The following is a 25,755-nucleotide window of genomic DNA, read 5'->3' as shown; positions in this document are numbered from 1 at the left end:
TATTATACACTTACTAACGTGTGATCGGAGGGTTAACAACCCGCCGGTGCTGCTAATTGGCTGGCGGGTTGACATCACGGGTGGCCGGAGCCTAATGCCGGCGGATGCGCGCGCATCTCTGCGCGCGATCCCCGGCTAATCAGTCCCCCAGGTGCCGCTGCCGATAGGCGTTACGCGGTCCTGGGGGTGCCACCTTGCCTACGCCCATAGGTAGTGGGCGGTCGCCAAGTGGTTAAGCAATCTGACCTCCAGCAGCCAGGTATCTCAGGGTTTTGTGGCCATCTACTGGTTGCAAAAGGTGCATTTGAAATATATATATGTACTACCGGTATGTCATATATATTTGTAGTACTGGTACATAATTTTAAAAAAATCAACTTTATATATTTCTGTTAAAGAGAATCTGTATTGTTAAAATCGCACAAAAGTAAACATACCAGTGCGTTAGGGGACATCTCCTATTACCCTCTGTCACAATTTCGCCGCTCCTCGCCGCATTAAAAGTGTTTAAAAACAGTTTTAAAAAGTTTGTTTATAAACAAACAAAATGGCCACCAAAACAGGAAGTAGATTGATGTACAGTATGTCCACACATAGAAAATACATTCATACACAAGCAGGCTGTATACACCCTTCCTTTTGAATCTCAAGAGATCATTTGTGTGTTTCTTTCCCCCTGCAGCTATCTTCTTCCACTGAAGTGTCAGGCTGTTTATTCCTGCAGAGTGCAGACAGCTCTGCCTGTATGTAATTCCTCAGTATGTGAAAGCCCAGCCAGCTCAGAGGAGGATTTATCCAGCTTGTAAAAGATAAGAGAGAAGAGAGAAGCTGCCCTAATCTAAATAATACACAGGCAGTGTGCAGAGAGGGGCCTGGAGGGGGGAGATGCATCACAGAACCACAACACTGAAGAACTTGGCAGCCTTCCAGACACAGGCCTGACAAGTCTGACAAGAGAGAGATAAGTTGATTTATTACAGAGATGGTGATAGTAGAACGTGCTGCAGTAAGCCAGAACACATTAGAATAGCTTTTGGAACTTGTAGGATGATAAAAAACAGGATGCAATTTTTGTTACGGAGTCTCTTTAAGCTTTCAACAAATATTTAGAGCTGTTACTAAATCCTAATACTTAAAAATCAGAGTCTTCTAAAGGAAGGTTATAAGATCTCTCTGAAAGCCATGATAAATATTTGTACTTTGCCTGAGATTCCCCCAAGTACGTCATTTTCCACCTATAAATCATAAAACTATGATGGGCTGCAGTCATGAGCCAGGTGTTCCACAGCCAGCATCTCTAACATGCATTCCTGATCAGATCATGTTTTGTTTAGTTAAAGAAAGTGAATAGCAGTTCCCTAAGCAAAAAGAGGAGAAAACATTTTTTTGTAAGACTTATTGGTCCTTTCCAGAAATGTAAATTTGATATCAGTTATATCTTAACGGGAAATGATTTTGTAGGGCGCTTATGTGCCTGACTCATTTATCCCAGCAGCTAATGGATTGGAATAGCTCCAAAATGCCAGCACTGCTTTCTTTAATATGGTGAAAATAGCCTTTATTTCACAAGATTTTTAAAGAGCCACTATGATGAAAATCTAAAATATAAAATACACCTGTAAATATACATCACCCGGAGAAAAATGTACTGTAAGTGACTTTATTTCTATGTAGCTGTCCCCTACAGTAGGTATCATTAATCCACTGTCTCTGATCTCTCACCAACAGGATTTGGACTATCATATCTATTAATGGGGATACTCAAAGCTTCCTTTATCCTTAATGTGTGGGCAAATGTACACCAAGCATGTATACTGTATGTACTCATGTTTAAAATTTTCAGTTTTCATCACTGTGTCTCTTACCCGAGATAAATACAACAAAAAGATTAATTCTTAGCTGGGGTTTCCTCCAGTTCCCTGTAGTCTGTGGGCTCCCTCTGTGTCTCTCCGTTCCCATCTGTTCCGTTGCAGTCAGCCTTAGTAAAGTCCTCAATTGAGCCAGCCAGGGACTACTGTGCAGGTGTTGCCCTTACTGCGCATGCCTGGCCCTGGCTGCACGTCACCTTGGTCACACTCCCATAGCTGGGAGCTTTCTGTTCAGTTACATGGCTTAACTAACTGTGCAGGTGCAGAATGTGACCAAGGAGGTGCATGGCCAGGCACATCCGCACATGCTCAGTAGCCCGCATGCTCAGTAGCCCGCATGCTCAGTAGCCCGGGACTACTGGGGCTGACAATGAGAGACCGGACTGGACGCCCCATGTAACTATAAATCCTTTTGTTGTATTTATCTCAGGTTTACTTTAAAAAAAAATGAACCCGAGGTGAGAGTTATATGGAGGCTGCTTCTGCCGTTCACATCTACTGCGCTGCGAAGCAGTACAATGCACTATGATGCGCTTGCATACTGCTGCCTGCATTTTGTCCGCAAGCGCAGAGCTGACCCCATCACTGTCAATGGATGGGATCAGCAGCACAGCGGGTAGCGGCGCAGATGGCGTGCAATTGCACGTGTTGCGTTCTGATTGCACGGCCATCTGCATTGAAGAGATGTTAACAAGGCCTTATCCATTCAGTTTCAGCTATAGAAGCTTCTCCCTGCTCTGCCCCACCCCTTCCTTCCCTCTTTTCTCAATTACATTACAGCTGTGTACACAGACTGGGATTATGTTGCCCATAACTATCATTACTTGATCGTTAGGGTGACGGTACGGAAAACAAGTGCAGTACAGACATGTTGTTGCCTAAAGCTAAGCAACATGTGCTGTAGTGGAGAGGGGAGAGGGACGATGGAGAGAAAAAAACAGTTTCTGGTGACCTAGAAAGTATGAGTACAATGGGCTTAGTGCTTGTCCCGTGGGACAGATTAGTAAACAACATTGGGGGCAGCTGTACACAGGCTAGATTCTCGGCTGAGTCAGTCTTTCGTCTGAAGATCATCTAGCATGTGTCTGGTGCTTTAAAGAGGAAATGTCACGAAAATCTTAATATTTAAACCGCATACAAATAAGAAGTAGATTTCTTCCAGAGTAAAATGAGCCATGCATTACTTTTCTCCTATGTTGCTGTCACTTACAGTAAGTAGTACAAATCTGACATTACCGACAGGTTTAGGGTTAGTCCATCTCTTCATCAGGGATTCTCAGCATGGCCTTTATTCTTTATAAAGACATTCCCTGAAAAAGATTTATACAAAGATGCTGGCCAGCCTCCCTGCTTACCTTACACTTCTTTGGTAGTTGGATGGAGCAACTGCCATTCACTAAGTGCTTTTAAAAAATAAAGAAAAGCCTGAGAACCCCCCATGAGAAGATGGGCTAGTCCAAAATTTGTCGGTAATGTCAGATTTCTACTTCCTGTAAGTGACAAACACAGGAGAAAAGTAATTTATGGCTCATTTTACTCTGGAAGAAACGCACTTCCTATTTGTATATGTTTACATGTACTTTAAATTTTAAGATTTTGGCGACAGCGGTCCTTTAAAGAATACATTATTTAGAATGAGAAAAGAGTGGCAGACGTGGGTAATGTAATTTTCAGAATTTACAGAGAGCAAGATGGCAGTCCCATGACACAAAGACAATCCAGTCTTCAGTTCTTGCCAGGCAGGAATGCGCATTAGTAAATCAACGTTATTTAGGGATGCAGAGCATGGCAAATAAGCAAATAAGCAAAAGTTTTGTTCCGATTTGCTTTAAAATCACATCAGTCCAAGTGTCAAAATGACAGCAATCAACCTTGTTCTGGTATCTGATCTCTCATGCAGTCATTCCATAATTACTGAAAAAAAGCAATAGATACACAGACTAACTTCCCATCAATCAACAACAATACCGTTTGTTCAACTCTGGTGGCAGACTGCAGCCTGAGTAATCTCAACCACCCTTTGCTGTCACCTAATACACATATAATGTCAACAGTGCCAGTAAATCACATCTCCAAGGAGATACGCCATAAAATCTTCTTCAAACATGGAAGTGATGGCACACACAGTAACCTGCCATGACATCAGCACGCTGGCTTAGAGAGAAAAATATTTCACCGCTCCTTTTGTGACAGCTGTAGCAATATCATAACTCCCAACTGTCCCTTTTTTGGAGGGACAGTCGTCTTTGGGAACCAATTCTCTTTGTCCCTCTTTGTTCCTCATTTGTCCCTCTTTCAGGACTAACGCACAGATCTGTGTAAATATATGTATTTTTCTCCTGAAAAATAATTTTAATTAATTCTAAGCTTTATTCCCACCCTTTAAATTGATATATTTTTACTTTTAAATGTAATTATGAAACAAAACTAATGCTGATAGAAAAGACCATGCATGAGCGAGACTGCACTGCGCAGGCACCCGCAGGCCGGTTTCACACTGCATAGTGCGGTGCAGGGACCGCACAGCCAAAAACAGGCCTTTGGGGAGTAACTTGTTAGTACGCGGTAATCCCTGTCTGGCAACAGGCCAAGCAGGAAATGATGCTCATTTCCTATGGTTGAATCGATGACGTGTGTGGAAGCATATTGCTAAAATATGCTTCCGACGTTGCACCACACATAAAACATGCAGTGGTCAGTTTAAAAAACATGCGTTGCCATAGACATACATGATTTCTGGTCCACCACACATTGCCACAGGAGCCGTATGTTAACGTAGACGCTCTTGTTAGACAGGGTACTACCCCACAGACTTTCATTGGCCTAGCAAAATGCCGCACCGCACCAGTGAGAAAGGCCTTTTAAGGTTAGAGGAGCCGTGCAAAAGCAGTTCTGCACTACTGCACAGACGCGCTTTTACAGGGAGGGGCGCAAGGCCGCAAGCAATATTCAACATTAAGTCAAATATAGTATAAAGGATCTCAGTGCAGAAAAAGAGGGGCATAGGAGGACCAGGGAAGCCTCTGGACTATCCAGAGACTTCCCTCTACTGAGGTTCATAAGTATCTATAGCTTTTTTCTGACTACAGGTACTCTTTAAAGAAATCCTGAGCCAAAGCTCGGGATCAAAGTCAGATACTCACCTTAAAGCGGAATATAATCCTGCATTTCTTCTTTGCTCTAAAAAATTATTTACAGCATATTATATACAGCCAGCATTTTTTTTTACTAGAACAGCATTCAAAGGGTTACACACAGGACTTAAAAGGTCAGTGCAGAGAAACCTGGATGCATCCTAAGTGAGAGAGAGTGAGAGATACTGTTATCTTGTGTTTACTAAATTGTATCAAGTGAGGAATGTGACACATTCTCTGACTGTGCAGAAGCTGGTGGACACAAAGGAACTCAAAGCATTTCTGCCTTTAATACATAATGAATAAAACCAGTTATAACTAAAATGCAAAGTCAGCACTCAAAGCAAAAAACTGTACTTTTGGGAACTTGTCATTTCTAAATGAATAATAATACTTAACAAATATGATAACCGTATGGCATATAAAAGTATTATGTATTATTGAATATTATGCCAGGGTTTTATACTGCTTTTAACTATTTGACATTCCTGGACGTGAAACTCACGTCCAGGAAGCCATGTGCGCTCCTGCGTGTCCACGCGGCCGATCGCGCGCGTGCACGCGCGCTCCCGGCCGGCGGTTTGTTAGCCAGTGAATCAGGGAATCGGGCAACGGTGCCCGATCACTGATTCCTCTCCCCCACAGAAAAAGCGACAGCTTCTCTCGGAAGCTACGCTTTTTCTGCTTCCTATGTCGCTCTAAGCGTACGTGGTACGCTTAGAGTGACGTCACTGTAAACAACTCATGGCTGCCATCTTGTGGCCAAAAAGTAAACTACATCTAAATGTTAAATATAAATAAAAATACACATATATTTACAAAAAAAAATACAATTTCAATCCCACCCTCCCAAAAATACCCACATAAAATGTTTAATTAAAAAAAACAAAAAACATTACAATAAAAAAAAAAAACACAAATATTTACCTAAGGGTCTAAACTTTTTAAATATATATGTAAAGATGAAATATTTCTTTTTTTTTATTATAAGCTTGTAAATAGTGATGAATGCAAAACGGAAAAAATGCACTTTTATTTCCAAATAAAATATTGTCGCCATACATTGTGATAGGGACATAATTTAAATGGTGTAATACCCGGGACAAATGGGCATATACAATACGTGGGTTTTAATTATGGAGGCATGTATTATTTTAAAACTATAATTGCCGAAAAGTGAGAAAAAATGATTTGTTTCCGTTTTTTTCTTATTCTTCCTTTTAAAATGCATTTACAGTAAAGTGGCTCTTAGTAAAATGTACCCCCCAAAGAAAGCCTAATTGGTGGCGGAAAAAACAAGATATAGATCAGTTCATTGTGATAAGTAGTAATAAAGTTATAGGCTAATGAATGGGAGGTGAACATTGTTCGGATGCATGAAGCGAAAAACGACTGAATGCGAACTGGTTAAGAGAGGGAAGCCTCAAGATTCTAACCTATCCTACTCAGATGTCCCCAGTTGCAGAGCGCAGCTCCTCCCCAGATAGGGGACGCGCTCCTTCTCATCTTGCAGCGTGGCCACTCAGTAGACACACCAGCATGGTCACGCAATCACTGTAGCGTGGTGCCCTCTGCTCCGGCCTGCTGCGCATGCACAGACAGGCTTATGTGGCCACGATAGCGGGGGAAGAGCTGCACAGCCCCAATGTGATTAGCAACAATGCATTGACGCTAATCTTCTGGGGGGCCAGATACAATCCTGAGACTTTCCCCTCTTTAGGTCATTATTTAATATTGTATCCGAGCTTCGGCTCAGGATCACTTTAAGACTGTCACTCGGAGGCAGACATTTGATTTCTGTATGACTTGACCTACAGAATCCAAATTGTCCAAACACAGCGCTTTGCCATAAGATTTACATGAGCTTTGGTGCTCTGTGTGGCCACTTTGATGGTTCTCTGAACTTGGCTTGTGAAATGCGTATTTATGATATTTCAGGCGGGCGCTTTAGAGAGATATTTATCTATAGCTTTGGTTCCATCTCTGGAGCAGAAAGCGGCTACAATGCTTAAGCTGTAATAATGTGTTAGAGCTGAAATACGAATGAGCAGAACGCTTGCAGTTATATTAATGGGTGATTATTCTTGTTTACAATCTGTAAACCAAGTGACATTTATGAAGCCGTTTACTAAGGTGAAACGTATGTCAGCAGAACAGCAGAGCTTCTGAGTCGCTGAAATTGTAACCGTTATTGCCAGTTATATGATATGCTGTGTACTTTGCTTTTAATTAGTTTAGATCAACATCTAGCTGTGTATATAGAGACTGCTGGTGCTGCCTCAAGACGTGTTTCTGTTGTTATAGAATAAATAGTTGCCTGTACATCTAGCGATTTTGGCGGCCGACTCATGGCCCCCGGCCACATCCCCCAAATTTTAGATGAACCCCCCAGTGCACCACTGTCTCCCAAGTGTCTGCCGCTGTGTCTGCATTCTTCTTCCTCATTGGTACGTGTGTGATACAGTGGCTGAATAATGTACTGGTTAAAGGAATACTTAAGTCACCTAAAAAAAATGACTTTTACTCACTCGGGGCTGAGGGGAGCCCCGGGTGAGTAAAAGTCATTTTTTTTAGGTGACTTATGTATTCCTTTAAGGGCTCTGCCTCTGACACACGGAGACCTGGTTTCGAATCTTGGCTCTTCCTGTTCAGTAAGCCAACACCTATTCAGTAGGAGAGCTTGGGCAAGACTCTTTAACACTGCTAATGCTCTAGAGCACATCCTAGTGGCTGTAGCTCTGGTGCTTTGAGTCTGCCAGGAGAAAAGCGTAATATAAATGTTATTTTTCTTGTCTTTATATCACACCTATGCTCCACATGCAATACGCCGGTGACCACACAGGGTACCAGTGAGGAAGAAGAATGTGAACACAGTGGCACACACACTAAAGTAAACAGGGACAGGTAAAGTATTAATGCACAGGCACTGGGGAGTCCATCTTACATATGGGGGGACACGGCCGGGGATTTCCGTCACATTTGTTGTTTAGGATTATCACAGGATGCTATCGCCACGCACCCGACTGAGCACATCAGCCCAAGATTATCCAGCATGTCTGATTGATTTTGGCCTGAAATTGGTTGAATCATCAATCAGGCATGCTTTTTGCGGCACTCATTTTCATCCGATTCTATAATAATTGTTTAATCGGATGGTTGATTGGCCGCTAAGTCGAGAGATGTATGTTCACACCATATGTAAAAACTGATTGCTAACTTTAAACTTGGTAATCTGTGGCCACAATTCAAAAGTGGAGCTTTTGAGACACACTCTAGGGTAATTACAGCAGGAGATCAAATTACTGCGCGCCACCTTAGAAATCAGAATGTCCTCTTTTAAAAGTTGTGATAACTGTTAAAACTGGAGAACAAAGAAGTGGAGATCAGGTTTATATGAAAAGGGCGCCTGTAAAAAAGGGCGCCTGGTGGAGCCCATATATACCAACTTCGGCTACAAAAAAGGCGCCTGGTGTAGCCCATATAAAAACTTTGGCTACAAAAAAAAAAGGAGCCTGGTGTAGCCCATATAAAAACTTTGGCTACAAAAAAGGCACCTGGTGTAGCCCATATAAAAACTTCGGCTACAAAAAAAGGCGCCTGGTGTAGTCCATATAAAAACTTCAGCTACAAAAAACTCCGGGATGTGTTGATTACTATTCCCCCTCCAGGCCGCCATGGATAGTGGAGGAATGAAATAATTCGGCTTTCAGCGCTTGTAGCCCATATAAAAACTTCGGCTACAAAAATACTCCGGGATGTGTTAATTACTATTCCCCCTCCAGGCCTCCATAGATAATGGGGGAATGAAATAATTCGGCTTCCAGTAGCCCATATAAAAACTTAGGCTACAAAAAAAGGCGCCTTGTGTAGCCCATATAAAAACTTCGGCTACAAAAAAAAGGCAATAATATGGGCTACATAGGTGCACCCTACTGTACCCGAAAACCTTGTAGCCGAAAAAAATATGGGCTACAAAGGGGCGCCCTACTGTAGCCGAAAACCTTGTAGCCGAAAAAATATGGGCTACAAAGGGGAGCCCGCTTGTAGCCTATATCAAAACTCGGGCGCCCTTTTCTACAACTTGTAGCCCATATTTCCAGAAATAACATTGATGTCTATGGCGGCGCCCTTTTCATACAGGCAGCTCAGGCGCCCTTTTCAACCGATACCTGGAGATCTGTTAGCAGATAACCACTTTTTAAAAGCAGGCCCCAGTATATCGCAACTAATGTTTAATAACATTACAGTTTTTGCATTACTTATTTTAATTGCTTTATATACGTAGCACCAGCATTTTCCTTGGCATTGTACAACAGAATGAAGGTATAAAAATACAATATAAACAATACAACAATTAACAATACAAGACAGTGGTGGATTACAGTTTATGCAAATCAACTGCAGATCTTTACATAGGGGAGGAATCGGATCATATGTACGCACATTACACAGCATATAAGACAAAGGGCCTTACGATCTAAGAAGATGTATGGGCAGATCGACCAAGAGACAGATCTCTCCCTGATCCAATCTGATTGAGAGATGTGTTGCCTGCCCCATGCACCACAGGCCGATCGATTTCAGCATGAAATTTCTCATCCGCCACCTTGCCCGCCACCTGTGCCATCCCCCCTAATGTAAAATGTGCCCCCCCCTTCCCCTGTGCCCGGTTCAGTATACTTTTCCTGTCCTTATCTGCTGCTGACTCTGAGCTCCCTCCGCATACACGCACCCCACATGTGCCCACGTTATGCCGGCAACCACGTGGGGTGCGTGTATGAAGACAGAGCATGGAGCCAGCAGTGGACACGGACAGGTGAAGTATACTGCACCACAGGGGGCACATTTTGCATAGCGAGGAGGGTTCAGTTGCATTTATCGCTGATTCTGATATCGCACACCTTCACCGCCGCCCAGCCGATCGAGCATGTTGGCCCTACATCTTGCAGCATGTGGAGTCGATACATGCAACTAATTTTATCCCGAAATTGGTTGCATCGTTGATGGGGCATGCTCTTGGTGGCATCGGTTTTCATCCGATTATAGTAATTGAATCAGATGGTCAATTGTCTGCCAAGTCGTCTGATGTATTAAGAGTTAAGGGATAGGACAATAGGTGGGGGGAAGCTGTGTATGAGATGTGAAAGTTGTGAAAGTTGTGGTTGGTGGTCAAGGTCTCCTGAAGTGTGGGGCCCACAGGCAGCGTTTTTGCAGTGCTGGCAATTGGCAAAGCGCTGTAACAGAGGAACCCTATAGGGGTGCTTCCACTTGTAAAGGAAAGTGTTGCGTGTAGCATTGTGGGAGTTGGGGTGTTTCCAGCCTTTTTGTCACACCAGGCAAGAAGTGCTGTGTCACCCCCACTCCCCCCAAAAAACAAAACACACACACACACTAGAGAATATAGCCATCATGTTGCATTTTGTTGCACAGTCCCTTCCTGCACTACCCCAGCTTAGTGAGTAAATGCCGAGAATAGTGCAGCAGAAGCTGTGCACTGACCTCTCTGCAAGAGTCCAGTGCTGTGCTTCCTCCTTTCCGCTCACCACTCACCCTAGTGCCCAGTATCTCCTACCGCATGTAGCGTGATTACACGCTACATGAGGAGAATGAGGTGCCAGCACTAGAAGGAGCAGAAAACGGACAGGGTGGTCGCACAGACACAGCACTGGACTCCAGAGTGGAGGTTAGAGCATAGCTCCTGCTGCTATACTCTGCCTCTACACACTGAACACTGAGAGCGCAGGAGGAGGATGGGAACAGATAGTGGGACAAGTGGACAGAAGAGGGCACAAAGGGAGACATAAGGAGGCACAGAGGGACGCTCACAGAGTCGGATCATCCACAAAGTATGTAGGCAGGTGACTAAGGCCTGGAGAGAGTCAGGGGCCTGGTTTATGCTACCCTCCAACAAATCTTGCCTAAAAAGCTAGATGGCCATCAAGGGTGGGTCCAAAGTCATTTCTTGTCTAAATTTCACCTAAATCCATCTCTGGATGCACGGGAAGGGGGGGGGGGGCAGAGGTGGAAAAGGGGGACTGAAGGTGACAGATGGAGGCACTAGGAGACAAAAAGAGGCACAAACACCAGTGGCCCCTGTTGGAAGTGATACCAAAGCCATGGCATTTAAAGAGACTCTGTAACAAAAATTGCATCCTGTTTTTTATCATCCTACAAGTTCCAAAAGCTATTCTAATGTGTTCTGGCTTACTGCAGCACTTTGTACTATCACAGTCTCTGTAATAAATCAACTCATCTCTCTCTTGTCAGACTTGTCAGCCTGTGTCTGGAAGGCTGCCAAGTTCTTCAGTGTTGTGGTTCTGCTATGAACTCCCCTTCCAGGCCCCTCTATGCACACTGCCTGTGTGTTATTTAGGATTAGAGTAGCTTCTCTCTTCTCTCTTATCTTTTACAAGCTGGATAAATCGTCCTCTGAGCTGACTGGGCTTTCACATACTGAGGAATTACATACAGGCAGAGCTGTCTGCACTCTGCAGGAAGAAACAGCCTGACACTTCAGTGGAAGATAGCTGCAGGGGGAAAGAAACACACAAATGATCTCTTGAGTTTCAAAAGGAATGCTGTATACAGCCTGCTTGTGTATGGATGTATTTTCTATGTGTGGGCATACTGTACATCAACCTACTTCCTGTTTTGGTGGCCATTTTGTTTGTTTATAAACAAACTTTTTAAAACTGTTTTTAACCACTTTTAATGCGGCGAGGAGCGGCAAAATTGTGACAGAGGGTAATAGATGTCCCCTAACGCACTGGTATGTTTACTTTTGTGCGATTTTAACAATACAGATTCTCTTTAATGGCTGCAGAGAGGAATCACAATTGCTCTGGGACTCACAGGACTTCCACAATTTAGAAATTGTGAGTATTTTGCGATTTCTGAAAGATGCTGCCAGTGGGCCCCAGGCCTTACTGAGACAATATGCTTGCCTGAAGAAGTGAGTTTTTAGGTTACATGTGGTGAGTGGCGGATGTGTTATGTGGGGGAAATGCAGAGGATGGCGCAGAATGGAGAGAAATCTTGTAAGCAGGAGTGAAAAGAGGTGACCAGAGAGGAAGACAGTAGAATATTGTTTGTATAGCAGAGATCGTGTGTAGGATGACATCTGAAAATAAGTTTATTTATTTAAAAAAGAGCTATTTACTTCTACTTATTTACTTATTTATTTACTTTCTGAGTATTTGTGCTGCAGTAATTATAATATATGTTTTGTCAGACTGATTGATTCTGTAAGTTGTGCAGGTGTTCAGGAGGGATGCGGCCCTCAGTCCCTGATGTGGCTCTAGCCACTAGGAAAACTATACATCATTGGATATGTAATGCAGATATGGCAACATGAAAAAGCTTGCATGTGCGAGGTCTCATGGAATATTGTATTCAGGCAAATGAACATGAATAAAAAAAGATAAATTATAATAATAAATGTTACAGCAGTAACTCAAAGAGGGCACACTCTGACACCATCTTTAAGACACCCTTTAAATTGCTAGGCTATACTGGTATTTTTTTTAGCTGCATTAAAATGTGACTGGCCTACAAAATGTGTGTAACAAACCTGGATACACTCAGATTTTTTAGTATTGCAGTCCCCAAGTCTTATTGCAGCCGAAGCATTCAGCTCTGCTGCCAGCTCCCTGTCATTGCCCAGCATCCCGGGCTGATTGATGTTCTGTGTCAGAAGAGCGAGGGGAATTTGGGATTCATCATCAAAAAGGTTCCAAGCCTTGGAACAAGAGAACAAGATAAAAAAATAATGACCAGTATTCTTCAAAATGATATATACAGTATATGGGAAATCCACTTACCTTTTCTCCATTCGGATTGTGTAGGCTGACAAAACAGCAGCTTTTGCAATCTAAAAAACATATGTAATTTGGCTAATTGTTAAATTGTATAAATGACTTATATATTACTAACAAATCTGAACTTGTGAATTACAAACACGTTTTAGAGACATGCTATTTAGTTTGCAGAATCTCCCTGGTGTAATGATGCACATACATGTGGTGATAAAAACAATTGTTTTCTAGTTCAGTTTGATTGTTTTGTCAAATTGACTGAGATTAGAACGTTTCATAACAATAAATTCTGTTCAAACCGTTCTGTTCTTTTCGCCTTGTTCTGTTCCCCCCTTATCGATAAGCCCTTCCTGATGCCTCATTCTAACCTACTTTTTTTAGCAATTATCCATTCCGTATGCCTTACTATAACCTTCTTTAGCAATAATCCTTTTCTGATGTCTCGCCCTAATTTACCTTTTAGCTATAATCTCTTCCTGATGCCTCACTCTAACATACTCCTTAGCGATAATCCCTTCCTGATGCCTCACTCTAACCTACCCCCTTAGCGATAATCCCTTCCTGATGCCTCATTCTAACCTACACCTTAGTGATAATCCCTTCCTGATGCGTCACTCTAACCTACCCCCTTAGTGACAATCCCTCCCTGTTGCCTCACTCTAACCTACACCTTAGTGATAATCCCTTCCTGATGCGTCACTCTAACCTACCCCCTTAGTGACAATCCCTCCCTGTTGCCTCACTCTAACCTACCCCATTAGTGATAATCCCTTCCTGATGCATCACTCTAACCTACCCCCTTAGTGACAATCCCTCCCTGTTGCCTCACTCTAACCTACCCCATTAGTGATAATCCCTTCCTGATGCATCACTCTAACCTACCCCCTTAGCGATATTCCCTCCCTGTTGCCTCACTCTAACCTACCCCCTTCGCGATATTCCCTCCCTGTTGCCTCACTCTAACCTACCCCCTTCGCGATAATCCCTTCCTGATGCCTCACTCTAACCTACCCCCTTAGCGATATTCCCTCCCTGTTGCCTCACTCTAACCTACCCCCTTCGCGATATTCCCTCCCTGTTGCCTCACTCTAACCTACCCCCTTCGCGATAATCCCTTCCTGATGCCTCACTCTAACCTACCCCCTTAGCGATAATCCCTTCCTGTTGCCTCACTCTAACCTACCCCTTAGCTATAATCCAGGGGCGGACATACGGCCGTGCAGGCCGTGCCGCCGCACGAGGGCCCCTGAAGTTCCGTTTTCTTCAGGGGCCCATGGCATTAAGTACTTTTTTTTTTTTTTTTTAATATTTTTTTTTTTTTTATTATTTTATTCCCGGGGGCCCCCCGACTCCTATCCTCCCTCCCTCCCTCACCTCGGGGGCCCCCTCCCGATATGCGCGGCGGGAGAGCGAGCGAGCGGCAAATGCAGGAAGGGCTCTCCAGGCATCCGCTAGAGGCCCAGCCGCTTGGTCTCCAATATGTCTCCAGTTGGAGACATATTGGAGACTCAGCGGCTGGGCCTCTAGCGGATGCCTGGAGAGCCCTGAAGACTTCCTGCATTTGCCGCTCACTCTCCCGCCGCGCATATCGGGAGGGGGCCCCCCGAGGTGAGGAAGGAAGGGAGGGAGGGAGGATAGGAGTCGGGCCCCCCACCCGGATAGCTACCCACCCGGCTACCTACCCACCCGGCTACCTACCTACCCACCCGACTACCTAACCACCCACCAGGCTTCCTACCTACCTACCCACCCGGCTACCTACCCACCCACCCAACTACCTAACCACCCACCCGGCTACCTACCCACCCACCAGGCTTCCTACCTAACCACCCACTCAACTACCTAACCACCCACCCGGCTACCTACCCACCCGGCTACCTACCCACCCGGCTACCTACCTACCTACCCGGCTACCTACCTAACCACCCACCCGGCTACCTACCTAACCACCCACCCGGCTACCTACCGGGCTAGTTACCAACCCACCCACCAGGCTACCTACCCACCCACCCGGCTACCCGGCTACCTACCTAACCACCCACCCGGCTACCTACCTAACCACCCACCTGGCTACCTACCTAACCACCCACCCGGCTACCTACCGGGCTAGTTACCAACCCACCCACCAGGTTACCTACCCACCCACCAGGCTACCTACCTACCCACCCACCAGGCTACCTACCCACCCACCAGGCTTCCTACCTACCCACCCGGCTACCTACCTACCCACCAGGCTACCTACCCACCCACCAGGCTACCTACCTACCCACCCACCAGGCTACCTACCCACCCACCAGGCTTCCTACCTACCCACCCGGCTACCTACCTACCCACCCGGCTACCTACCCACCCACCAGGCTTCCTACCTACCCACCCGGCTACCTACCTAACCACCCACCCGGCTACCTACCTACCCACCCACCCGGCTACCCACCTACCCACCCACCCGGCTACCCACCCACCAGGCTTCCTACCTAACCACCCACCCGGCTACCTACCTAACCACCCACCCGGCTACCTACCGGGCTAGTTACCAGCCCACCCACCAGGCTACCTACCCACCCACCCGGCTACCCACGCACCCACCAGGCTACCTACCTACCCACCCACCGGGCTACCTACCTACCTACCGGGCTAGTTACCCACCCACCTACCAGGCTACCTACCCACCCGGCTACCTACCCACCCACCCACCAGGCTACCTACCCACCCACCCACCAGGCTACCAACCCACCCACTCAACCAGGCTACCAACCCACCCACCCACTCACCCACCCACTAGGCTACCTATCCACCCAACCACCCATGGGAGCTGCGCGCCGGATGGAGGCTGGGACAGGAGGTCTGCTGCTGCAGGTGAGTAAATGTTTTTGTTTTATTTATATTAGCAGGTGTATGTTCTGGGCAGGTCTGCCACATGATTGCATGTATTTTCTTCGCAAATCTGCCGACATGATTGCATGTATTTTCTGGGCATATCTGCCGACATGATTGCACGTATTTTCTGGGCATATCTGCCGACTTGTTTGCACGTATTTTCTGGGCATATCTGCCGACTTGATTGCATGTATTTTCTGGGCATATCTGCCGACTTGTTTGCACGTATTTTCTGGGCATATCTGCCGACTTGTTTGCACGTATTTTCTGGGCATATCTGCCGACTTGTTTGCACGTATTTTCTGGGCATATCTGCCGACTTGATTGCACGTATTTTCTGGGCATATCTGCCGACTTGATTGCACGTATTTTCTGGGCATATCTGCCGACTTGATTGCACATATTTTCTGGGCATATCTGCCGACATGATTGCACGTATTTTCTGGGCATATCTGCCGACATGATTGCACGTATTTTCTGGGCATATATGTGTATTTTCTTGAGAAAACCTGCACAATTATGTGAATTTTCTGGGGAAAGGGTCACCAAAACTTGGGCCCACTGTCTTTGCGTTGCACTTTTCAAGGGAACCTGAGGTGAGAATAATATTGAGGCTGCCATATTTCTCTCCTTTTAAGCAATACCAGTTGCCTGGCTGCCGTGCTGGTCCTCTGCCTCTTATTCTTTCAACCATAGACCCTGAACAAGCATGCAGCAGGTCAGGGGTTTCTGACAATATTGTCAGAACTGAGAAGATTAGCTGCATGCTTGTTGCTGGTGTAATTCAGTTTATTACTGCAGCCAAATAGATCAGCAGGGCCGCCAGGCAACTAGTATTGTTTAAAAGGAAATAAACCCTCACCCCGGGTTCGCTTTAAGTTACAGTTAGCTCCGCCCTCATCCGGTCATTGCCACGCCCATTTTTTTGACGCGGCGCTACGCGCCGCAGGTTCTGTCCACTAATTTTTGCCGCGGCGCGCTTCGCGCGCCGCAGGTTGTAGCCACGCCCATATTTTGCCGCGGCGCGCTACGCGCGACGCAGGTCATAGGGGGCCCACAATTACAATTTTGCACAGGGGCCCACTGCTGGCTGTGTCCGCCACTGCTATAATCCCTTCCTGTTGCCTCACTGTAACCTCCTCACTTAGTGATAATCCCTTCCTGATGCCTCATTCTAACCTACACCTTAGTGATAATACCTTCCCGATGCCTCATTGTAACCTACCCCTTAGTGATAATCCCTTCCTGATGCTGACTGTAACCTCCTCCCTTAGTGATAATCCCTTCCTGATGCCTCACTATAACCTCCCCCTTAGTGATAATACCTTCCCGTTGCCTCATTCTAACCTACCCCTTAGCTATAATCCCTTCCTGTTGTCTCACTCTAACCTCCCTCCTTAGCGATAATCCCTTATAAATGCCTCACTCTAAGCTACCTCTCAGTGGTAACCGCTTCCTGATGCCTCACTCTAACCTCCCCCCTTAGCGATAACCCCTTCCTGATGCCTAACCTAAACCTTCCCTCAGAACATATTAACTGCTTTTTTAAATATAACCTCAGCCTGACTGATGGTTTTTCTGAAAAGGTAATCCTTTCAAAACCTTCTCTTTTAACAGTTTTAATTAATTGTATCCTTTTTTTCCAACCTGTCCTTTTGTATTTCTAATTCATGTCACTAAGATTCCCTTAGTGGGTTCACAGTCCAGTGTTCCCACCACAGACTAGTGCCTACAGTGGCTGGATAAGGGCAGCGATTAAAGCAGACCCAAACCAAACATTTTTTAATTCAAAATATTTAGTTGCAGCACTCTGACACATACAAAGATAAATAAACACTCCTTCAAGCCTATGAGCATTTCAGTGCATGCTTTTCACCCTCCTCTTTTCATAACTAGGGTTATACAGGTGGCAGCCATTAGCAATTCCTCCTTTGCTGGACACCATCTACTCCACCAGTTTGCCGGATTATTTGCCGGCAATATGAAAGGAAGGGAGGGGTTTCTCCAATAAATGTAAAATATTTTATATTTGTCATCATGCGGCTGAAAAAAGGCTGCTATTTATTATTATAGTTTAGAAAATAGATTTCATTTCTGAAATCTTCTATTTTTAATTTGGGTCCACTTTAAGGGCACTGCCTCTTGACATAGGAGAGCAGGGTTCAAATCCTTGGCTCTTCCTATTCAGTAAGCCAGTACCTATTCAGTAAAAAGTCATTGGGCAAGATTTCTCAAGGCTGCAGGATGGCTTATTGAACAAGCCTTTAGTGGCTGCAGCTCTCAAGCGCATTGAGTCAGACAGGAGAAAAGCATTATATAAATGATTTCATTATTATTTATTATTAGGGCCTGGTTGAGAATTAGGCGCCTGGTAAAGATTTGGAAACAAAACCAATTATGTGTGGTGATATTAGCACTGACCATGTGAAACTTGTGATACAAAGTATGTTACACCACCTATTTGAATCCATTGGCTTATGAATCCAAGTTTGTGAGTTAATTGGTTTTACTTTCTGTATGCATCATTTGTATTGGTAATGCTTAGCAACTACTGCAATGCCCTCAAAAGACATTCAACGCCTGCAGCTAGTACAGAATGCTGCCAAAAGACTGTCAACAAGCCAACTACGCCAGTGCCACATAACACCTATTCTTTGCTCACTCCTCTGGCTATCCATGAAATGGAGAATCCTCTTCAAAAGCAGCATACTAACATTCAATTCTCTCCACAACCTAGGGCCCAGATAACCCCCAGAGTCCAACTAAAACCCTTTGGAGCCATAGTCGTCTGTCATGCTGCCCCTACCCTTTGGATTACCTCGAACCATGGAGCATGTAAATCAAAACTGAAAAACCACCTGTTTAGCCATGGGTTACTGGTAGGCGTTTATTATCTCGAGTTACAGATTTCCCAGAAAGCTCATGGTGAACCATCGAGTCGGGTGCACGGATGGGCCGTGCAAGTGCAGTTGCTCCCAGCTTCGCCTGAAGTCACCACACTAACTGGGGCCGCCAGTGGGACCGCGGACGGGACTCAGGTGGCGCCAAGGGACCTCATGGTCTACGGGTGGCTGGAGGAAGCCCCAGGTAAGTGCAAATTTGCTTTTAATAGGTCTGCTCAGGGTCCCTTTAAAAGGAAATGAACATCTCGGGTTCACTTTAATGAAGTGCCGATTTTCTACTGTTATTAATGTATTCAGAGAGAGTAGTTTTCTAGCTCCTGTTTACATGACGTGTAATCTATTGCCCCGAGCACAGTTTGTTACAGTATTTCTGTTATTAAACAGCAATAAAGGCTGCACAGCAGTTCCAACCCTCCCCTGCTCAATAGTTTGGGGGGTAAAGTTAAACTATCATGTCAAAACAGCACATAATATTATAGACTAATGTAATATGAATTTGCCTAATCAAGCATTTATGTGTCATCCGATTTGCTGGTTAATTCCCTATTACACGTGGATACTGTTCCTGGCCGTGAAAACGTCCATCTGAAAGTGTTCTATAACAAACATGGCAGCAGTGTGATTTATGATGCTATACATCTGGATAATGACATCTACTTTCCAGGGGGCAGTGTAAATTGATTGTGTGTCAGCCTATAAGCGGAGCATGTGCAATTTATTGCCACAATCCAGAGGTGACATTATAGTCCAATAGCACTCATATGATGTCTGCAGAACACACTGCGCAGTCCCAATTAACAGCTTTCTGCTGTCACTTCAACAAGTATAGTTTTACTCTAATTGCAGTTTAAATGACCTATTGCCGCTTCATTCGCCTAGACCAGATTTTCTGCTATTATAGATGGCTTTTCATTATGAGTCATACTAACCAGGAGCAAATATAACTTAACTGCTTACTGTACTGTATCCATAGGACTCCTGTGCATTTTTGTTATTTATATCTGAAAGTAAATCCATATAAGAATCTTTCCTAGGAATTACTAAATGGCAGCTGTACACTGCTTTTCTGAGGAATATGAAATTCATTATTGATCTTCGGTTGTGTTATTGTTTTGACAAATGCTTATTTTAAGAATCGGGGAATATGTGAAGTGGCACAGGGCATATTTATAAACACAGGGATCAATTCAACAGGAATTAAGGTACTTAAAGGGAACCTTAAGTAAATGTAAAAAAAAAAAAGAGTTTCACTTACCTGGGGCTTCGCCACCCAGGAACGATCCTCCGATCCCCTGCAGTGGTTTAGTTCCTGACTACTCAGCCAGTCGATGGCGACTGCGTGTGTCCTTGATCACGCTTCCACTGCTGGGAGCGTCCTGCGCATGCGCAGTAGGAGGAAATCTCGTACTGTGCATATGCAGGACGCTCCTGGTGACGGGAGCGTAATCGAGGACTCGCATGCCCAGGGCCGCGCAGGCGCAGTGGTTACCACTGGCTGAATCGTCAGGAACAAAACTCAGCTGCTGCGGGGGACCGGAGGATCGTTCCAGGACGGCGCAGGCAAAGGGCGGCTTTTTAAGTTTACTTTAGTTTCCCTTTAAAGCAACTCTGAAGCAAAAATAAACATATGAGGTAATGGCCCATATGCAATTCACTTTTTCACCTGAGTTTTCTCCTAAATTCTAAAACCCTGCTACCGAGGTCCATATGCAATTAATTTGTTCGCCCGAGTTTTCTCCCAGGTGATATTTTTAAACTTGTCAATAAAATTATTTTTACATCACCAGCAAGCAAAAAAAAATACTCATAATAATTTTGACAGTACTTTTTCACCTACATTTTGGTACTTTTTCCATTGCAAAGTGGTGAAAATGTATTATAAATTGCAGATTAAATATTATCTCCTAGGAGAAAACTCAGGAGAAAAAGTGAATTGCATATGGGCCCTGGTGTCATTTTCAAAATAACATTCAAAATAGGCAATCAGATAATCCATAACTATTGTATAGGTGTACATTATGAAGTTGTGATGTACTTGCTTGTCTGAACCTAGAGCAAGAGCACTACAGAAGATGTTGGCACTATATAAATAACTAATAATAACGTTTTATGACTGCTGGTGCCAAAGAGTAGTCACCCTCTGTTCAAAATTAGTTTTGGACTGGTATGCTCCCATACAACATGGAAATTATAAAATTGGCCAGAGATTGGCCAATTAAAATTGGATGTGTGTACGCACCCTTAGCTGGGAAACCTTTTTTTAAATTTATACTATTAAAGTGAACCTAAAGCCACGGGAAAAAAAGGAGATGAACTCACCTGGGGCTTCCCTCAGCCCCCTGCAGCCGATCGGTGCCCTCGCCGTGCCTCTGCTATGCTTCTGCACCCGCCGGTGAACACTTCCGGGTTTGGCCGTCACCGGCCGACAGGCATGGGAACGCGAGTGATTGTTCACGTTCCCAGCCTGAATATCGCCCCCTATGCTGCTATTGCGGCCAGGAGGCTGTTTTTTTTTTTTTTGTCAGAGAAATCAGAGTTTTCCATTACTGTAGTAGTGGAACCCAATTTTTAAAAAGCTGTATCTGTTGCTTGTGACTGTTTTCTCTTCTTGTATTTAAAGTCTGAAGCTAATTAAAAAATAAAAAAACAGATACTTAGGTAAGGAATGGGAAAGCTCTGGGTCCTCATGAGCCTTGCCGTTCTTCTCACGGTCCCCACGTTCCAGCGTTGGATCCCTGGTTCAAATCTCCCACCACGGGAGGCTTCGTAAGACAGGCGGCTCTGTACGGCACATGTGCGAGCGCATGAGACAGCGTGCTCGCGCATGTGCAGTACTGAGCGGCCTGTCTTCAGGAGCACTCGGGCGGCCAAAGACTTCCAAGACCTTGGGGAGCAGCAGAGAGCAGTCTCCGACCGATCACTCGGAGACTGCTAATCGGGGAGCCAGTGCAGGAACGATGGGACCAGGAGAGGAATGGGAAGGCTCTATAGGACCCAGAGCCTTCCCTCTCCTTAGGTGAGCATCTTTTTTTTTTAATTTTAAATTGCTCAGACTCCCTTTAAAGAGAAACTGTAGTGAAAATAATGTAATGTTTGTTTTTTTGAGAATTCCAATGCTAGTAAAAATCATGCCTGGTTGCCTAGACTGCTCTGGGAGGAGAATTCCACATAGTCAAACAGCCCAGGCTAACATCACTGGAAGGGCGGGGCTACATAGCAATATTTAGCAATATGTAAATATAGGAAGTGTCTCTGATGCTGAAACCAGGAACATTATCATGAAAGTGGGTAGCCTGAATAATTACCTGTATTCTACTATATGTCACTGCAGGGCCTCTTTAACCTCCCTGGCGGTTTATTTATTTTGCCAGGGAGGCTGCAATGTGGTTTTTTTTTAATAAAAAAAAAAATATTTCATGCAGCCAACTGAAAGTTGGCTGCATGAAAGCCCACTAGAGGGCGCTCCTGAACCGTACTTTCGATCGCCTCCGGCAATCGAAAGTAACAAGATAGGCCGCAATGAGCGGCCTATCTTGTTTCGCTTTCCTCGTCGACATGGCGACGAGCGGAGTGACGTCATGGACGTCAGTCGACGTCCTGACGTCAGAGCCGCCCGATCCAGCCCCTAGCGCCGGCCGGAACTGTTTGTTCCGGCTGCGCTGGGCTCGGGCGGCTGGGGGGACCCTCTTTCGCCGCTGCACGCGGCGGATCGCCGCGGAGCGGCGGCGATCGGGCAGCACACGCGGCTGCCAAAGTGCCAGCTGCGTGTGCTGCTTTTTTCAGAACTAAAATCGGCCCAGCAGGGCCTGAGCGGCGACCTCCGGCGGCATACCCCGAGCTCAGCTCGGGATTACCGCCAAGGAGGTTAAAGGAATTCCGGATTGTTGGAATTGCTATGCTAACCTCATTATACATTTCCAATGATCATATATTAACCACTTCGGGACCAGCACCCTCTGCCCCCTTAAGGACCAGAGGGTGCTGGTCCAGTAAACCGCCGCTCTCCGACGAATCGGCGCCGGTCTGTCCCTGCCACAGGCTACTCTCTCTGCCGTCGGTATGACGGCAGAGCGCTGTGCGCCGGTCAGGTCATTTTTCAGCACGACCTGGCACCTGCTCACAGTGCCAAAACCACTGGTAAATGGTTTACTGACCATGGTATTACTGTGCTCAATTGGCCTGCCAACTCTCCTGACCTGAACCCCATAGAGAATCTGTGGAATATTGTAAAGAGAAAGTTGAGAGACGCAAGACCCAACACTCTGGATGAGCTTAAGGCCGCTATCGAAGCATCCTGGGCCTCCATAACACCTGAGCAGTGCCACAGGCTGATTGCCTCCATGCCACGCCGCATTGAAGCAGTCATTTCTGCAAAAGGATTCCCGACCAAGTATTGAGTGCATAACTGACCATAATTATTTGAAGGTTGTCCTGAATGAGTCACGGAGTGTGACGAAGCGCGTAGGGCGGAGTCGGAGGCGCGCTGACGTCATAGGAGGAAGTTGCAGGCAGAGCTGTCCGTGCTGCTTAGTAATATCCGCGGTGAGCGGTTACGGAATAGTTTGTAAAGCCTGCATTTATTTTTACTTTTTTACTATTTTTAATAAATGGATTTTATTGCCATCTGATGACTCCATCACTCCTTGGCTGGCCGGATAAACCGAGGTGGATTGATATGCAATATAGCAAGACACGCTTCCGGTGAGTGTACCCACAAAGGGGGAGCTGAGCAGTAAACTTCTATCCTGGTGGTGGCACTACCCCCTGGAGTGCGGCACGGGGTGCTTACCTTAGCCAGTTGAAAACAGTGCTGGGCACTATGTGCAATTTTTTATTTCTTTTGCAGGGTTTAGTAAGCGCAGTGATCTTGTGTGGATTGACTTTTCTTTTATTGGTCGGATGAAATATGCTAATTTTTTGAGATAGGAATTTTGGGTTTTCATGAGCTGTATGCCAAAATCAACAATATTAAAACAATAAAAGGCTTGAACTACTTCAGTTGTGTGTAATGAATCTACAATATATGAAAGTCTAATGTTTATCAGTACATTACAGAAGATAATGAACTTTATCACAATATGCAAATTTTTTGAGAAGATCCTGTAGATAAGTAAAGTACAACACTGTAACCAAGCAGCTCAGGGTGACCCAAAACCACAAGGAGAGTATAGGGGACTAAAAGAGACCTAAAAGCCCTCCTACCAAAAAGCAATGCTTAGTTTGCTTTGCCTTCCTAAAACAGAAGGAAGTTACAATAATTTAGCTTTAAGTGAACATCTGTGGTTACCCACAATGCACCGCTACTGATTACGCTAATTATCTCTTTATGCCCCTGAAAGCCAGGCTAGCATCCAGAACCGCTGGTGTCTAGCAAGCTCTGTAAAATTTAAAGCCATAGGCTTGCTATACACCAGCGGTTCTAGATGCTAGCCTGGCTTTCAGGGGCAGAAAAGAATAATAGTGCCTCTGCATATTTTATAATGTTTCCACAATCATAACAGCCTTGAGCAAATTATGAAGAATCCTGATATTTACATGCAGCACACAATTAACATCCTTCTCTTCCCTGATTCGACGGGTGGGTAGGAATTATTTGTATCTGTTGGCTCTTGGATACAGAGACACTAGATTTTATTTTTTTGTAATGGGAAGCATGTTTGCATACACAGAGAATTTACTACTGTAAAGCTGGCTGAATTAAACATTATAGATAGTGCTCCTATGGAGGCCATACACGATACAATCAAATTTATCAATTTAAAAAAAATGAATTTTTTTCCCAATCGAGCAAAAACAATCGAGTTATGTTTTTTATGAAAATTTGATTGGATGTGTTAGAAAAATCTGATATATACTGTAAATGTAAAAACAGAATGCTTTATTCGATCATTTTTTTAAAAATTAGTTCGATCTTACAAATTATTTGTTCAAGTGGGAAGGTCGATCATATCTCTTTGGTTTAAAAACAAAAAAAAATGAATTTTCAGATCAGCATCAAAGTCTGAGTATTTTCTTGGTGTTCATTACAACTAAAATCATCAACGTCCACCCGTCCTACAATGGATTTCAGTTGGCCATTCAGACTGATTCAACCTCTATATCAAGCTGGTGTCATATCTAGCAAACATCTTTGTCCATTCCTATTGGAACTGTCCAATCTATACTACAGTAGAACAAAAGTAAAATGTAACTTTTATTGAATATATATTAAAATGCAATTGTCTACAAACGTAGCTGTAACGATTGGTGTCAGCACACAGAGTTTATCTGATTATTGATGATCTGCAGTATCACCAATAATACAGATGTTATACCTGATTATATGGTGATCTGCAGAATCGCCAATAATACAAGTATAGCTTGACACAGGACACCTAAATGTTGTGTGAGTGTTTGGTGCAACAGTAACAAAGGTTATCTCCCGAGGAGCGGGAGATACAAACACTACTGCAGCCAAGGATTCCCTGAAGAGCAGGGAATTGGACTGCACTGCAGCCAGTGGACACCTGAGGTGCAGGTGACCTCTGACTGTGTAGACACTAACCTCCTTAAGAGGAGGAGATGGAGATTGTACTGCAGCCAGGGATTCCCTGAAGGATCGGGAATCAGACTGTACTGCAGCCAAGGATTCCCCGATGGGCTGGGAATCAGACTGTACTGCAGCCAGTGGACTCCTATGGGTAAAGTCCCCTGACTGGACTGTAAGGAGGTCTCAGCCTTACAGCCAATGGACACCTAGAGAGTTGGTGTCACAAGAAGTACAGTGAGGCTGTTCACCCAAGAGACGAGTGACAGCCAGAAGGGTCATACAGGCCAGGTCGGCAACACACGAGCAGATAAAGTACAGAGACAGAAGACTGATACGGTATCCGGGTACAGGCAAGGTTGGCAACGGGTAGACAGATAGGCAAGGTACCGAATCAGTAAGCAGGAGAGAGGTCATCAAAGCCAGGGATCCTAACAGGTAACAGTAAAGCACAATCCTAGTCTGAGGTGTGAGGTCCTTGGTCTCAACACCTGGGAACTAGTCTGAAGAATAACAATAGTAACACAGCAATCTCCTAGTCTTAGGTGTGAGGTCCATGGTCTCAACACCTGGGAACTAGTCTGAAGTATAACAGTAGTAACACAGCAATCTCCTAGTCTTAGATGTAAGGTC

General features: G+C 44.9%; 1 protein-coding gene across 3 annotated transcripts in view; it reads left to right on the top strand.

Annotated features, from left to right (window-relative positions):
• LOC137546932 (SH3 domain-containing kinase-binding protein 1-like) overlaps positions 1 to 25,755 on the top strand; it is a 516,647-nt gene that overhangs the window by 224,281 nt on the left and 266,611 nt on the right. The window lies entirely within an intron of this gene.

The sequence above is a fragment of the Hyperolius riggenbachi genome, chromosome 2 (genome assembly GCF_040937935.1).
Source record: "Hyperolius riggenbachi isolate aHypRig1 chromosome 2, aHypRig1.pri, whole genome shotgun sequence".
In the NCBI taxonomy this organism is placed as follows: Eukaryota; Metazoa; Chordata; class Amphibia; order Anura; family Hyperoliidae; genus Hyperolius; species Hyperolius riggenbachi.
The sequence above is the reverse complement of the archived record's forward strand: the minus strand, read 5'-3'. Positions and strand labels throughout refer to the sequence as shown.